General features: G+C 44.3%; 19 non-coding genes across 19 annotated transcripts; all 19 read left to right on the top strand.

Moving 5' to 3' along the window:
- Positions 1-484: 484 nt before the first annotated feature.
- On the top strand, positions 485-603 carry LOC130396812 (5S ribosomal RNA). Its single transcript, XR_008899429.1, has one exon. It is a non-coding gene; the product is annotated as a 5S ribosomal RNA (ribosomal RNA).
- Positions 604-1,131: 528 nt separating this feature from the next.
- LOC130396813 (5S ribosomal RNA) lies at positions 1,132-1,250 on the top strand. The gene has a single exon (XR_008899430.1). It is a non-coding gene; the product is annotated as a 5S ribosomal RNA (ribosomal RNA).
- A 529-nt stretch (positions 1,251-1,779) lies between these two features.
- On the top strand, positions 1,780-1,898 carry LOC130396814 (5S ribosomal RNA). The gene has a single exon (XR_008899431.1). It is a non-coding gene; the product is annotated as a 5S ribosomal RNA (ribosomal RNA).
- A 529-nt stretch (positions 1,899-2,427) lies between these two features.
- Positions 2,428-2,546, top strand: LOC130396815 (5S ribosomal RNA). The gene has a single exon (XR_008899432.1). It is a non-coding gene; the product is annotated as a 5S ribosomal RNA (ribosomal RNA).
- A 529-nt stretch (positions 2,547-3,075) lies between these two features.
- Positions 3,076-3,194, top strand: LOC130396816 (5S ribosomal RNA). Its single transcript, XR_008899433.1, has one exon. It is a non-coding gene; the product is annotated as a 5S ribosomal RNA (ribosomal RNA).
- A 528-nt stretch (positions 3,195-3,722) lies between these two features.
- LOC130396817 (5S ribosomal RNA) lies at positions 3,723-3,841 on the top strand. Its single transcript, XR_008899434.1, has one exon. It is a non-coding gene; the product is annotated as a 5S ribosomal RNA (ribosomal RNA).
- A 529-nt stretch (positions 3,842-4,370) lies between these two features.
- LOC130396818 (5S ribosomal RNA) lies at positions 4,371-4,489 on the top strand. Its single transcript, XR_008899435.1, has one exon. It is a non-coding gene; the product is annotated as a 5S ribosomal RNA (ribosomal RNA).
- A 529-nt stretch (positions 4,490-5,018) lies between these two features.
- Positions 5,019-5,137, top strand: LOC130396819 (5S ribosomal RNA). The gene has a single exon (XR_008899436.1). It is a non-coding gene; the product is annotated as a 5S ribosomal RNA (ribosomal RNA).
- A 529-nt stretch (positions 5,138-5,666) lies between these two features.
- Positions 5,667-5,785, top strand: LOC130396820 (5S ribosomal RNA). The gene has a single exon (XR_008899437.1). It is a non-coding gene; the product is annotated as a 5S ribosomal RNA (ribosomal RNA).
- Positions 5,786-6,314: 529 nt separating this feature from the next.
- LOC130396821 (5S ribosomal RNA) lies at positions 6,315-6,433 on the top strand. The gene has a single exon (XR_008899438.1). It is a non-coding gene; the product is annotated as a 5S ribosomal RNA (ribosomal RNA).
- Positions 6,434-6,962: 529 nt separating this feature from the next.
- Positions 6,963-7,081, top strand: LOC130396824 (5S ribosomal RNA). The gene has a single exon (XR_008899440.1). It is a non-coding gene; the product is annotated as a 5S ribosomal RNA (ribosomal RNA).
- A 528-nt stretch (positions 7,082-7,609) lies between these two features.
- On the top strand, positions 7,610-7,728 carry LOC130396825 (5S ribosomal RNA). The gene has a single exon (XR_008899441.1). It is a non-coding gene; the product is annotated as a 5S ribosomal RNA (ribosomal RNA).
- A 529-nt stretch (positions 7,729-8,257) lies between these two features.
- On the top strand, positions 8,258-8,376 carry LOC130396826 (5S ribosomal RNA). The gene has a single exon (XR_008899442.1). It is a non-coding gene; the product is annotated as a 5S ribosomal RNA (ribosomal RNA).
- A 529-nt stretch (positions 8,377-8,905) lies between these two features.
- Positions 8,906-9,024, top strand: LOC130396827 (5S ribosomal RNA). The gene has a single exon (XR_008899443.1). It is a non-coding gene; the product is annotated as a 5S ribosomal RNA (ribosomal RNA).
- Positions 9,025-9,553: 529 nt separating this feature from the next.
- LOC130396828 (5S ribosomal RNA) lies at positions 9,554-9,672 on the top strand. The gene has a single exon (XR_008899444.1). It is a non-coding gene; the product is annotated as a 5S ribosomal RNA (ribosomal RNA).
- Positions 9,673-10,201: 529 nt separating this feature from the next.
- Positions 10,202-10,320, top strand: LOC130396829 (5S ribosomal RNA). Its single transcript, XR_008899445.1, has one exon. It is a non-coding gene; the product is annotated as a 5S ribosomal RNA (ribosomal RNA).
- A 529-nt stretch (positions 10,321-10,849) lies between these two features.
- Positions 10,850-10,968, top strand: LOC130396830 (5S ribosomal RNA). Its single transcript, XR_008899446.1, has one exon. It is a non-coding gene; the product is annotated as a 5S ribosomal RNA (ribosomal RNA).
- Positions 10,969-11,496: 528 nt separating this feature from the next.
- LOC130396831 (5S ribosomal RNA) lies at positions 11,497-11,615 on the top strand. Its single transcript, XR_008899447.1, has one exon. It is a non-coding gene; the product is annotated as a 5S ribosomal RNA (ribosomal RNA).
- A 529-nt stretch (positions 11,616-12,144) lies between these two features.
- Positions 12,145-12,262, top strand: LOC130400906 (5S ribosomal RNA). Its single transcript, XR_008903375.1, has one exon. It is a non-coding gene; the product is annotated as a 5S ribosomal RNA (ribosomal RNA).
- Positions 12,263-12,711: the final 449 nt, after the last annotated feature.

Raw genomic sequence — 12,711 nt, forward strand, 5'->3', positions numbered from 1 at the left:
CGTACCGTGACCTGATGTTTACTGCCAACCGCTTTGGAGGATTTAAGCAACATACAAAAACTGACAACGTCTCTCAAAACTATTTTTGTGAAACATGAGGACAGTATAGTGATACTGCCAGCAGGGAGCACCAGAGAGCTGAACCGACAGTTGTACATTTCTTAAACTTTCACCAACACAAACACGCACGCTCACTTCAGATCATGGGAGGACGTCAAAAAATCACCACCCATTCTCTGACACTTTAACCGTTAACCTTGGTTCAAACATTTAACATCACACGCACACGCAGTGTATTTCAGATAATTAATGAATTCAGATGTCACAATGATCGTTTACATGGATAAGGAGTCCTACTGAATCAATTACTGCCGTTTATATCTAACTAATGATTGTTTTTGTAAAAGTGTAACGTCGAGCCTCAGCAGCTTTCTCACTCCTTATGTGCTACTGTATAAAACCTGGTTTTGCGCCTGCACTAATTGCTTACGGCCATACCACCCTGAACACGCCCGATCTCGTCTGATCTCGGAAGCTAAGCAGGGTCGGGCCTGGTTAGTACTTGGATGGGAGACCGCCTGGGAATACCAGGTGCTGTAAGCTTTTTCTTTTTCAACTCGAGCTCATTGACTCCGTGGCCTACCGTGGCGTACCGTGACCTGATGTTTACTGCCAACCGCTTTGGAGGATTTAAGCAACATACAAAAACTGACAACGTCTCTCAAAACTATTTTTGTGAAACATGAGGACAGTATAGTGATACTGCCAGCAGGGAGCACCAGAGAGCTGAACCGACAGTTGTACATTTCTTAAACTTTCACCAACACAAACACGCACGCTCACTTCAGATCATGGGAGGACGTCAAAAAATCACCACCCATTCTCTGACACTTTAACCGTTAACCTTGGTTCAAACATTTAACATCACACGCACACGCAGTGTATTTCAGATAATTAATGAATTCAGATGTCACAATGATCGTTTACATGGATAAGGAGTCCTACTGAATCAATTACTGCCGTTTATATCTAACTAATGATTGTTTTTGTAAAGTGTAACGTCGAGCCTCAGCAGCTTTCTCACTCCTTATGTGCTACTGTATAAAACCTGGTTTTGCGCCTGCACTAATTGCTTACGGCCATACCACCCTGAACACGCCCGATCTCGTCTGATCTCGGAAGCTAAGCAGGGTCGGGCCTGGTTAGTACTTGGATGGGAGACCGCCTGGGAATACCAGGTGCTGTAAGCTTTTTCTTTTTCAACTCGAGCTCATTGACTCCGTGGCCTACCGTGGCGTACCGTGACCTGATGTTTACTGCCAACCGCTTTGGAGGATTTAAGCAACATACAAAAACTGACAACGTCTCTCAAAACTATTTTTGTGAAACATGAGGACAGTATAGTGATACTGCCAGCAGGGAGCACCAGAGAGCTGAACCGACAGTTGTACATTTCTTAAACTTTCACCAACACAAACACGCACGCTCACTTCAGATCATGGGAGGACGTCAAAAAATCACCACCCATTCTCTGACACTTTAACCGTTAACCTTGGTTCAAACATTTAACATCACACGCACACGCAGTGTATTTCAGATAATTAATGAATTCAGATGTCACAATGATCGTTTACATGGATAAGGAGTCCTACTGAATCAATTACTGCCGTTTATATCTAACTAATGATTGTTTTTGTAAAAGTGTAACGTCGAGCCTCAGCAGCTTTCTCACTCCTTATGTGCTACTGTATAAAACCTGGTTTTGCGCCTGCACTAATTGCTTACGGCCATACCACCCTGAACACGCCCGATCTCGTCTGATCTCGGAAGCTAAGCAGGGTCGGGCCTGGTTAGTACTTGGATGGGAGACCGCCTGGGAATACCAGGTGCTGTAAGCTTTTTCTTTTTCAACTCGAGCTCATTGACTCCGTGGCCTACCGTGGCGTACCGTGACCTGATGTTTACTGCCAACCGCTTTGGAGGATTTAAGCAACATACAAAAACTGACAACGTCTCTCAAAACTATTTTTGTGAAACATGAGGACAGTATAGTGATACTGCCAGCAGGGAGCACCAGAGAGCTGAACCGACAGTTGTACATTTCTTAAACTTTCACCAACACAAACACGCACGCTCACTTCAGATCATGGGAGGACGTCAAAAAATCACCACCCATTCTCTGACACTTTAACCGTTAACCTTGGTTCAAACATTTAACATCACACGCACACGCAGTGTATTTCAGATAATTAATGAATTCAGATGTCACAATGATCGTTTACATGGATAAGGAGTCCTACTGAATCAATTACTGCCGTTTATATCTAACTAATGATTGTTTTTGTAAAAGTGTAACGTCGAGCCTCAGCAGCTTTCTCACTCCTTATGTGCTACTGTATAAAACCTGGTTTTGCGCCTGCACTAATTGCTTACGGCCATACCACCCTGAACACGCCCGATCTCGTCTGATCTCGGAAGCTAAGCAGGGTCGGGCCTGGTTAGTACTTGGATGGGAGACCGCCTGGGAATACCAGGTGCTGTAAGCTTTTTCTTTTTCAACTCGAGCTCATTGACTCCGTGGCCTACCGTGGCGTACCGTGACCTGATGTTTACTGCCAACCGCTTTGGAGGATTTAAGCAACATACAAAAACTGACAACGTCTCTCAAAACTATTTTTGTGAAACATGAGGACAGTATAGTGATACTGCCAGCAGGGAGCACCAGAGAGCTGAACCGACAGTTGTACATTTCTTAAACTTTCACCAACACAAACACGCACGCTCACTTCAGATCATGGGAGGACGTCAAAAAATCACCACCCATTCTCTGACACTTTAACCGTTAACCTTGGTTCAAACATTTAACATCACACGCACACGCAGTGTATTTCAGATAATTAATGAATTCAGATGTCACAATGATCGTTTACATGGATAAGGAGTCCTACTGAATCAATTACTGCCGTTTATATCTAACTAATGATTGTTTTTGTAAAAGTGTAACGTCGAGCCTCAGCAGCTTTCTCACTCCTTATGTGCTACTGTATAAAACCTGGTTTTGCGCCTGCACTAATTGCTTACGGCCATACCACCCTGAACACGCCCGATCTCGTCTGATCTCGGAAGCTAAGCAGGGTCGGGCCTGGTTAGTACTTGGATGGGAGACCGCCTGGGAATACCAGGTGCTGTAAGCTTTTTCTTTTTCAACTCGAGCTCATTGACTCCGTGGCCTACCGTGGCGTACCGTGACCTGATGTTTACTGCCAACCGCTTTGGAGGATTTAAGCAACATACAAAAACTGACAACGTCTCTCAAAACTATTTTTGTGAAACATGAGGACAGTATAGTGATACTGCCAGCAGGGAGCACCAGAGAGCTGAACCGACAGTTGTACATTTCTTAAACTTTCACCAACACAAACACGCACGCTCACTTCAGATCATGGGAGGACGTCAAAAAATCACCACCCATTCTCTGACACTTTAACCGTTAACCTTGGTTCAAACATTTAACATCACACGCACACGCAGTGTATTTCAGATAATTAATGAATTCAGATGTCACAATGATCGTTTACATGGATAAGGAGTCCTACTGAATCAATTACTGCCGTTTATATCTAACTAATGATTGTTTTTGTAAAGTGTAACGTCGAGCCTCAGCAGCTTTCTCACTCCTTATGTGCTACTGTATAAAACCTGGTTTTGCGCCTGCACTAATTGCTTACGGCCATACCACCCTGAACACGCCCGATCTCGTCTGATCTCGGAAGCTAAGCAGGGTCGGGCCTGGTTAGTACTTGGATGGGAGACCGCCTGGGAATACCAGGTGCTGTAAGCTTTTTCTTTTTCAACTCGAGCTCATTGACTCCGTGGCCTACCGTGGCGTACCGTGACCTGATGTTTACTGCCAACCGCTTTGGAGGATTTAAGCAACATACAAAAACTGACAACGTCTCTCAAAACTATTTTTGTGAAACATGAGGACAGTATAGTGATACTGCCAGCAGGGAGCACCAGAGAGCTGAACCGACAGTTGTACATTTCTTAAACTTTCACCAACACAAACACGCACGCTCACTTCAGATCATGGGAGGACGTCAAAAAATCACCACCCATTCTCTGACACTTTAACCGTTAACCTTGGTTCAAACATTTAACATCACACGCACACGCAGTGTATTTCAGATAATTAATGAATTCAGATGTCACAATGATCGTTTACATGGATAAGGAGTCCTACTGAATCAATTACTGCCGTTTATATCTAACTAATGATTGTTTTTGTAAAAGTGTAACGTCGAGCCTCAGCAGCTTTCTCACTCCTTATGTGCTACTGTATAAAACCTGGTTTTGCGCCTGCACTAATTGCTTACGGCCATACCACCCTGAACACGCCCGATCTCGTCTGATCTCGGAAGCTAAGCAGGGTCGGGCCTGGTTAGTACTTGGATGGGAGACCGCCTGGGAATACCAGGTGCTGTAAGCTTTTTCTTTTTCAACTCGAGCTCATTGACTCCGTGGCCTACCGTGGCGTACCGTGACCTGATGTTTACTGCCAACCGCTTTGGAGGATTTAAGCAACATACAAAAACTGACAACGTCTCTCAAAACTATTTTTGTGAAACATGAGGACAGTATAGTGATACTGCCAGCAGGGAGCACCAGAGAGCTGAACCGACAGTTGTACATTTCTTAAACTTTCACCAACACAAACACGCACGCTCACTTCAGATCATGGGAGGACGTCAAAAAATCACCACCCATTCTCTGACACTTTAACCGTTAACCTTGGTTCAAACATTTAACATCACACGCACACGCAGTGTATTTCAGATAATTAATGAATTCAGATGTCACAATGATCGTTTACATGGATAAGGAGTCCTACTGAATCAATTACTGCCGTTTATATCTAACTAATGATTGTTTTTGTAAAAGTGTAACGTCGAGCCTCAGCAGCTTTCTCACTCCTTATGTGCTACTGTATAAAACCTGGTTTTGCGCCTGCACTAATTGCTTACGGCCATACCACCCTGAACACGCCCGATCTCGTCTGATCTCGGAAGCTAAGCAGGGTCGGGCCTGGTTAGTACTTGGATGGGAGACCGCCTGGGAATACCAGGTGCTGTAAGCTTTTTCTTTTTCAACTCGAGCTCATTGACTCCGTGGCCTACCGTGGCGTACCGTGACCTGATGTTTACTGCCAACCGCTTTGGAGGATTTAAGCAACATACAAAAACTGACAACGTCTCTCAAAACTATTTTTGTGAAACATGAGGACAGTATAGTGATACTGCCAGCAGGGAGCACCAGAGAGCTGAACCGACAGTTGTACATTTCTTAAACTTTCACCAACACAAACACGCACGCTCACTTCAGATCATGGGAGGACGTCAAAAAATCACCACCCATTCTCTGACACTTTAACCGTTAACCTTGGTTCAAACATTTAACATCACACGCACACGCAGTGTATTTCAGATAATTAATGAATTCAGATGTCACAATGATCGTTTACATGGATAAGGAGTCCTACTGAATCAATTACTGCCGTTTATATCTAACTAATGATTGTTTTTGTAAAAGTGTAACGTCGAGCCTCAGCAGCTTTCTCACTCCTTATGTGCTACTGTATAAAACCTGGTTTTGCGCCTGCACTAATTGCTTACGGCCATACCACCCTGAACACGCCCGATCTCGTCTGATCTCGGAAGCTAAGCAGGGTCGGGCCTGGTTAGTACTTGGATGGGAGACCGCCTGGGAATACCAGGTGCTGTAAGCTTTTTCTTTTTCAACTCGAGCTCATTGACTCCGTGGCCTACCGTGGCGTACCGTGACCTGATGTTTACTGCCAACCGCTTTGGAGGATTTAAGCAACATACAAAAACTGACAACGTCTCTCAAAACTATTTTTGTGAAACATGAGGACAGTATAGTGATACTGCCAGCAGGGAGCACCAGAGAGCTGAACCGACAGTTGTACATTTCTTAAACTTTCACCAACACAAACACGCACGCTCACTTCAGATCATGGGAGGACGTCAAAAAATCACCACCCATTCTCTGACACTTTAACCGTTAACCTTGGTTCAAACATTTAACATCACACGCACACGCAGTGTATTTCAGATAATTAATGAATTCAGATGTCACAATGATCGTTTACATGGATAAGGAGTCCTACTGAATCAATTACTGCCGTTTATATCTAACTAATGATTGTTTTTGTAAAAGTGTAACGTCGAGCCTCAGCAGCTTTCTCACTCCTTATGTGCTACTGTATAAAACCTGGTTTTGCGCCTGCACTAATTGCTTACGGCCATACCACCCTGAACACGCCCGATCTCGTCTGATCTCGGAAGCTAAGCAGGGTCGGGCCTGGTTAGTACTTGGATGGGAGACCGCCTGGGAATACCAGGTGCTGTAAGCTTTTTCTTTTTCAACTCGAGCTCATTGACTCCGTGGCCTACCGTGGCGTACCGTGACCTGATGTTTACTGCCAACCGCTTTGGAGGATTTAAGCAACATACAAAAACTGACAACGTCTCTCAAAACTATTTTTGTGAAACATGAGGACAGTATAGTGATACTGCCAGCAGGGAGCACCAGAGAGCTGAACCGACAGTTGTACATTTCTTAAACTTTCACCAACACAAACACGCACGCTCACTTCAGATCATGGGAGGACGTCAAAAAATCACCACCCATTCTCTGACACTTTAACCGTTAACCTTGGTTCAAACATTTAACATCACACGCACACGCAGTGTATTTCAGATAATTAATGAATTCAGATGTCACAATGATCGTTTACATGGATAAGGAGTCCTACTGAATCAATTACTGCCGTTTATATCTAACTAATGATTGTTTTTGTAAGAGTGTAACGTCGAGCCTCAGCAGCTTTCTCACTCCTTATGTGCTACTGTATAAAACCTGGTTTTGCGCCTGCACTAATTGCTTACGGCCATACCACCCTGAACACGCCCGATCTCGTCTGATCTCGGAAGCTAAGCAGGGTCGGGCCTGGTTAGTACTTGGATGGGAGACCGCCTGGGAATACCAGGTGCTGTAAGCTTTTTCTTTTTCAACTCGAGCTCATTGACTCCGTGGCCTACCGTGGCGTACCGTGACCTGATGTTTACTGCCAACCGCTTTGGAGGATTTAAGCAACATACAAAAACTGACAACGTCTCTCAAAACTATTTTTGTGAAACATGAGGACAGTATAGTGATACTGCCAGCAGGGAGCACCAGAGAGCTGAACCGACAGTTGTACATTTCTTAAACTTTCACCAACACAAACACGCACGCTCACTTCAGATCATGGGAGGACGTCAAAAAATCACCACCCATTCTCTGACACTTTAACCGTTAACCTTGGTTCAAACATTTAACATCACACGCACACGCAGTGTATTTCAGATAATTAATGAATTCAGATGTCACAATGATCGTTTACATGGATAAGGAGTCCTACTGAATCAATTACTGCCGTTTATATCTAACTAATGATTGTTTTTGTAAAGTGTAACGTCGAGCCTCAGCAGCTTTCTCACTCCTTATGTGCTACTGTATAAAACCTGGTTTTGCGCCTGCACTAATTGCTTACGGCCATACCACCCTGAACACGCCCGATCTCGTCTGATCTCGGAAGCTAAGCAGGGTCGGGCCTGGTTAGTACTTGGATGGGAGACCGCCTGGGAATACCAGGTGCTGTAAGCTTTTTCTTTTTCAACTCGAGCTCATTGACTCCGTGGCCTACCGTGGCGTACCGTGACCTGATGTTTACTGCCAACCGCTTTGGAGGATTTAAGCAACATACAAAAACTGACAACGTCTCTCAAAACTATTTTTGTGAAACATGAGGACAGTATAGTGATACTGCCAGCAGGGAGCACCAGAGAGCTGAACCGACAGTTGTACATTTCTTAAACTTTCACCAACACAAACACGCACGCTCACTTCAGATCATGGGAGGACGTCAAAAAATCACCACCCATTCTCTGACACTTTAACCGTTAACCTTGGTTCAAACATTTAACATCACACGCACACGCAGTGTATTTCAGATAATTAATGAATTCAGATGTCACAATGATCGTTTACATGGATAAGGAGTCCTACTGAATCAATTACTGCCGTTTATATCTAACTAATGATTGTTTTTGTAAAAGTGTAACGTCGAGCCTCAGCAGCTTTCTCACTCCTTATGTGCTACTGTATAAAACCTGGTTTTGCGCCTGCACTAATTGCTTACGGCCATACCACCCTGAACACGCCCGATCTCGTCTGATCTCGGAAGCTAAGCAGGGTCGGGCCTGGTTAGTACTTGGATGGGAGACCGCCTGGGAATACCAGGTGCTGTAAGCTTTTTCTTTTTCAACTCGAGCTCATTGACTCCGTGGCCTACCGTGGCGTACCGTGACCTGATGTTTACTGCCAACCGCTTTGGAGGATTTAAGCAACATACAAAAACTGACAACGTCTCTCAAAACTATTTTTGTGAAACATGAGGACAGTATAGTGATACTGCCAGCAGGGAGCACCAGAGAGCTGAACCGACAGTTGTACATTTCTTAAACTTTCACCAACACAAACACGCACGCTCACTTCAGATCATGGGAGGACGTCAAAAAATCACCACCCATTCTCTGACACTTTAACCGTTAACCTTGGTTCAAACATTTAACATCACACGCACACGCAGTGTATTTCAGATAATTAATGAATTCAGATGTCACAATGATCGTTTACATGGATAAGGAGTCCTACTGAATCAATTACTGCCGTTTATATCTAACTAATGATTGTTTTTGTAAAAGTGTAACGTCGAGCCTCAGCAGCTTTCTCACTCCTTATGTGCTACTGTATAAAACCTGGTTTTGCGCCTGCACTAATTGCTTACGGCCATACCACCCTGAACACGCCCGATCTCGTCTGATCTCGGAAGCTAAGCAGGGTCGGGCCTGGTTAGTACTTGGATGGGAGACCGCCTGGGAATACCAGGTGCTGTAAGCTTTTTCTTTTTCAACTCGAGCTCATTGACTCCGTGGCCTACCGTGGCGTACCGTGACCTGATGTTTACTGCCAACCGCTTTGGAGGATTTAAGCAACATACAAAAACTGACAACGTCTCTCAAAACTATTTTTGTGAAACATGAGGACAGTATAGTGATACTGCCAGCAGGGAGCACCAGAGAGCTGAACCGACAGTTGTACATTTCTTAAACTTTCACCAACACAAACACGCACGCTCACTTCAGATCATGGGAGGACGTCAAAAAATCACCACCCATTCTCTGACACTTTAACCGTTAACCTTGGTTCAAACATTTAACATCACACGCACACGCAGTGTATTTCAGATAATTAATGAATTCAGATGTCACAATGATCGTTTACATGGATAAGGAGTCCTACTGAATCAATTACTGCCGTTTATATCTAACTAATGATTGTTTTTGTAAGAGTGTAACGTCGAGCCTCAGCAGCTTTCTCACTCCTTATGTGCTACTGTATAAAACCTGGTTTTGCGCCTGCACTAATTGCTTACGGCCATACCACCCTGAACACGCCCGATCTCGTCTGATCTCGGAAGCTAAGCAGGGTCGGGCCTGGTTAGTACTTGGATGGGAGACCGCCTGGGAATACCAGGTGCTGTAAGCTTTTTCTTTTTCAACTCGAGCTCATTGACTCCGTGGCCTACCGTGGCGTACCGTGACCTGATGTTTACTGCCAACCGCTTTGGAGGATTTAAGCAACATACAAAAACTGACAACGTCTCTCAAAACTATTTTTGTGAAACATGAGGACAGTATAGTGATACTGCCAGCAGGGAGCACCAGAGAGCTGAACCGACAGTTGTACATTTCTTAAACTTTCACCAACACAAACACGCACGCTCACTTCAGATCATGGGAGGACGTCAAAAAATCACCACCCATTCTCTGACACTTTAACCGTTAACCTTGGTTCAAACATTTAACATCACACGCACACGCAGTGTATTTCAGATAATTAATGAATTCAGATGTCACAATGATCGTTTACATGGATAAGGAGTCCTACTGAATCAATTACTGCCGTTTATATCTAACTAATGATTGTTTTTGTAAAAGTGTAACGTCGAGCCTCAGCAGCTTTCTCACTCCTTATGTGCTACTGTATAAAACCTGGTTTTGCGCCTGCACTAATTGCTTACGGCCATACCACCCTGAACACGCCCGATCTCGTCTGATCTCGGAAGCTAAGCAGGGTCGGGCCTGGTTAGTACTTGGATGGGAGACCGCCTGGGAATACCAGGTGCTGTAAGCTTTTTCTTTTTCAACTCGAGCTCATTGACTCCGTGGCCTACCGTGGCGTACCGTGACCTGATGTTTACTGCCAACCGCTTTGGAGGATTTAAGCAACATACAAAAACTGACAACGTCTCTCAAAACTATTTTTGTGAAACATGAGGACAGTATAGTGATACTGCCAGCAGGGAGCACCAGAGAGCTGAACCGACAGTTGTACATTTCTTAAACTTTCACCAACACAAACACGCACGCTCACTTCAGATCATGGGAGGACGTCAAAAAATCACCACCCATTCTCTGACACTTTAACCGTTAACCTTGGTTCAAACATTTAACATCACACGCACACGCAGTGTATTTCAGATAATTAATGAATTCAGATGTCACAATGATCGTTTACATGGATAAGGAGTCCTACTGAATCAATTACTGCCGTTTATATCTAACTAATGATTGTTTTTGTAAAAGTGTAACGTCGAGCCTCAGCAGCTTTCTCACTCCTTATGTGCTACTGTATAAAACCTGGTTTTGCGCCTGCACTAATTGCTTACGGCCATACCACCCTGAACACGCCCGATCTCGTCTGATCTCGGAAGCTAAGCAGGGTCGGGCCTGGTTAGTACTTGGATGGGAGACCGCCTGGGAATACCAGGTGCTGTAAGCTTTTTCTTTTTCAACTCGAGCTCATTGACTCCGTGGCCTACCGTGGCGTACCGTGACCTGATGTTTACTGCCAACCGCTTTGGAGGATTTAAGCAACATACAAAAACTGACAACGTCTCTCAAAACTATTTTTGTGAAACATGAGGACAGTATAGTGATACTGCCAGCAGGGAGCACCAGAGAGCTGAACCGACAGTTGTACATTTCTTAAACTTTCACCAACACAAACACGCACGCTCACTTCAGATCATGGGAGGACGTCAAAAAATCACCACCCATTCTCTGACACTTTAACCGTTAACCTTGGTTCAAACATTTAACATCACACGCACACGCAGTGTATTTCAGATAATTAATGAATTCAGATGTCACAATGATCGTTTACATGGATAAGGAGTCCTACTGAATCAATTACTGCCGTTTATATCTAACTAATGATTGTTTTTGTAAAGTGTAACGTCGAGCCTCAGCAGCTTTCTCACTCCTTATGTGCTACTGTATAAAACCTGGTTTTGCGCCTGCACTAATTGCTTACGGCCATACCACCCTGAACACGCCCGATCTCGTCTGATCTCGGAAGCTAAGCAGGGTCGGGCCTGGTTAGTACTTGGATGGGAGACCGCCTGGGAATACCAGGTGCTGTAAGCTTTTTCTTTTTCAACTCGAGCTCATTGACTCCGTGGCCTACCGTGGCGTACCGTGACCTGATGTTTACTGCCAACCGCTTTGGAGGATTTAAGCAACATACAAAAACTGACAACGTCTCTCAAAACTATTTTTGTGAAACATGAGGACAGTATAGTGATACTGCCAGCAGGGAGCACCAGAGAGCTGAACCGACAGTTGTACATTTCTTAAACTTTCACCAACACAAACACGCACGCTCACTTCAGATCATGGGAGGACGTCAAAAAATCACCACCCATTCTCTGACACTTTAACCGTTAACCTTGGTTCAAACATTTAACATCACACGCACACGCAGTGTATTTCAGATAATTAATGAATTCAGATGTCACAATGATCGTTTACATGGATAAGGAGTCCTACTGAATCAATTACTGCCGTTTATATCTAACTAATGATTGTTTTTGTAAAAGTGTAACGTCGAGCCTCAGCAGCTTTCTCACTCCTTATGTGCTACTGTATAAAACCTGGTTTTGCGCCTGCACTAATTGCTTACGGCCATACCACCCTGAACACGCCCGATCTCGTCTGATCTCGGAAGCTAAGCAGGGTCGGGCCTGGTTAGTACTTGATGGGAGACCGCCTGGGAATACCAGGTGCTGTAAGCTTTTTCTTTTTCAACTCGAGCTCATTGCCTCCGTGGCCTACCGTGGCGTACCGTGACCTGATGTTTACTGCCAACCGCTTTGGAGGATTTAAGCAACATACAAAAACTGACAACGTCTCTCAAAACTGTTTTTGTGAAACATGAGGACAGTATAGTGATACTGCCAGCAGGGAGCACCAGAGAGCTGAACCGACAGTTGTACATTTCTTAAACTTTCACCAACACAAACACGCACGCTCCTTCAGATCATTAGAGGACGTCAAAAAATCACCACCCATTCTCTGACACTTAACCGTTAACCTTGGTTCAAACATTTAACATCACAACACGCAGTGTATTTCAGATAATTAATGAATTCAGATGTCACAATGATCGTTTACATGGATAAGGAGTCCTACTGAATCAATTACTGCCGTTTATATCTAACTAATGATTTTTTTTGTAAAAGTT

Source organism: Gadus chalcogrammus, chromosome 12 (assembly GCF_026213295.1).
Source record: "Gadus chalcogrammus isolate NIFS_2021 chromosome 12, NIFS_Gcha_1.0, whole genome shotgun sequence".
Taxonomy (NCBI): domain Eukaryota; kingdom Metazoa; phylum Chordata; class Actinopteri; order Gadiformes; family Gadidae; genus Gadus; species Gadus chalcogrammus.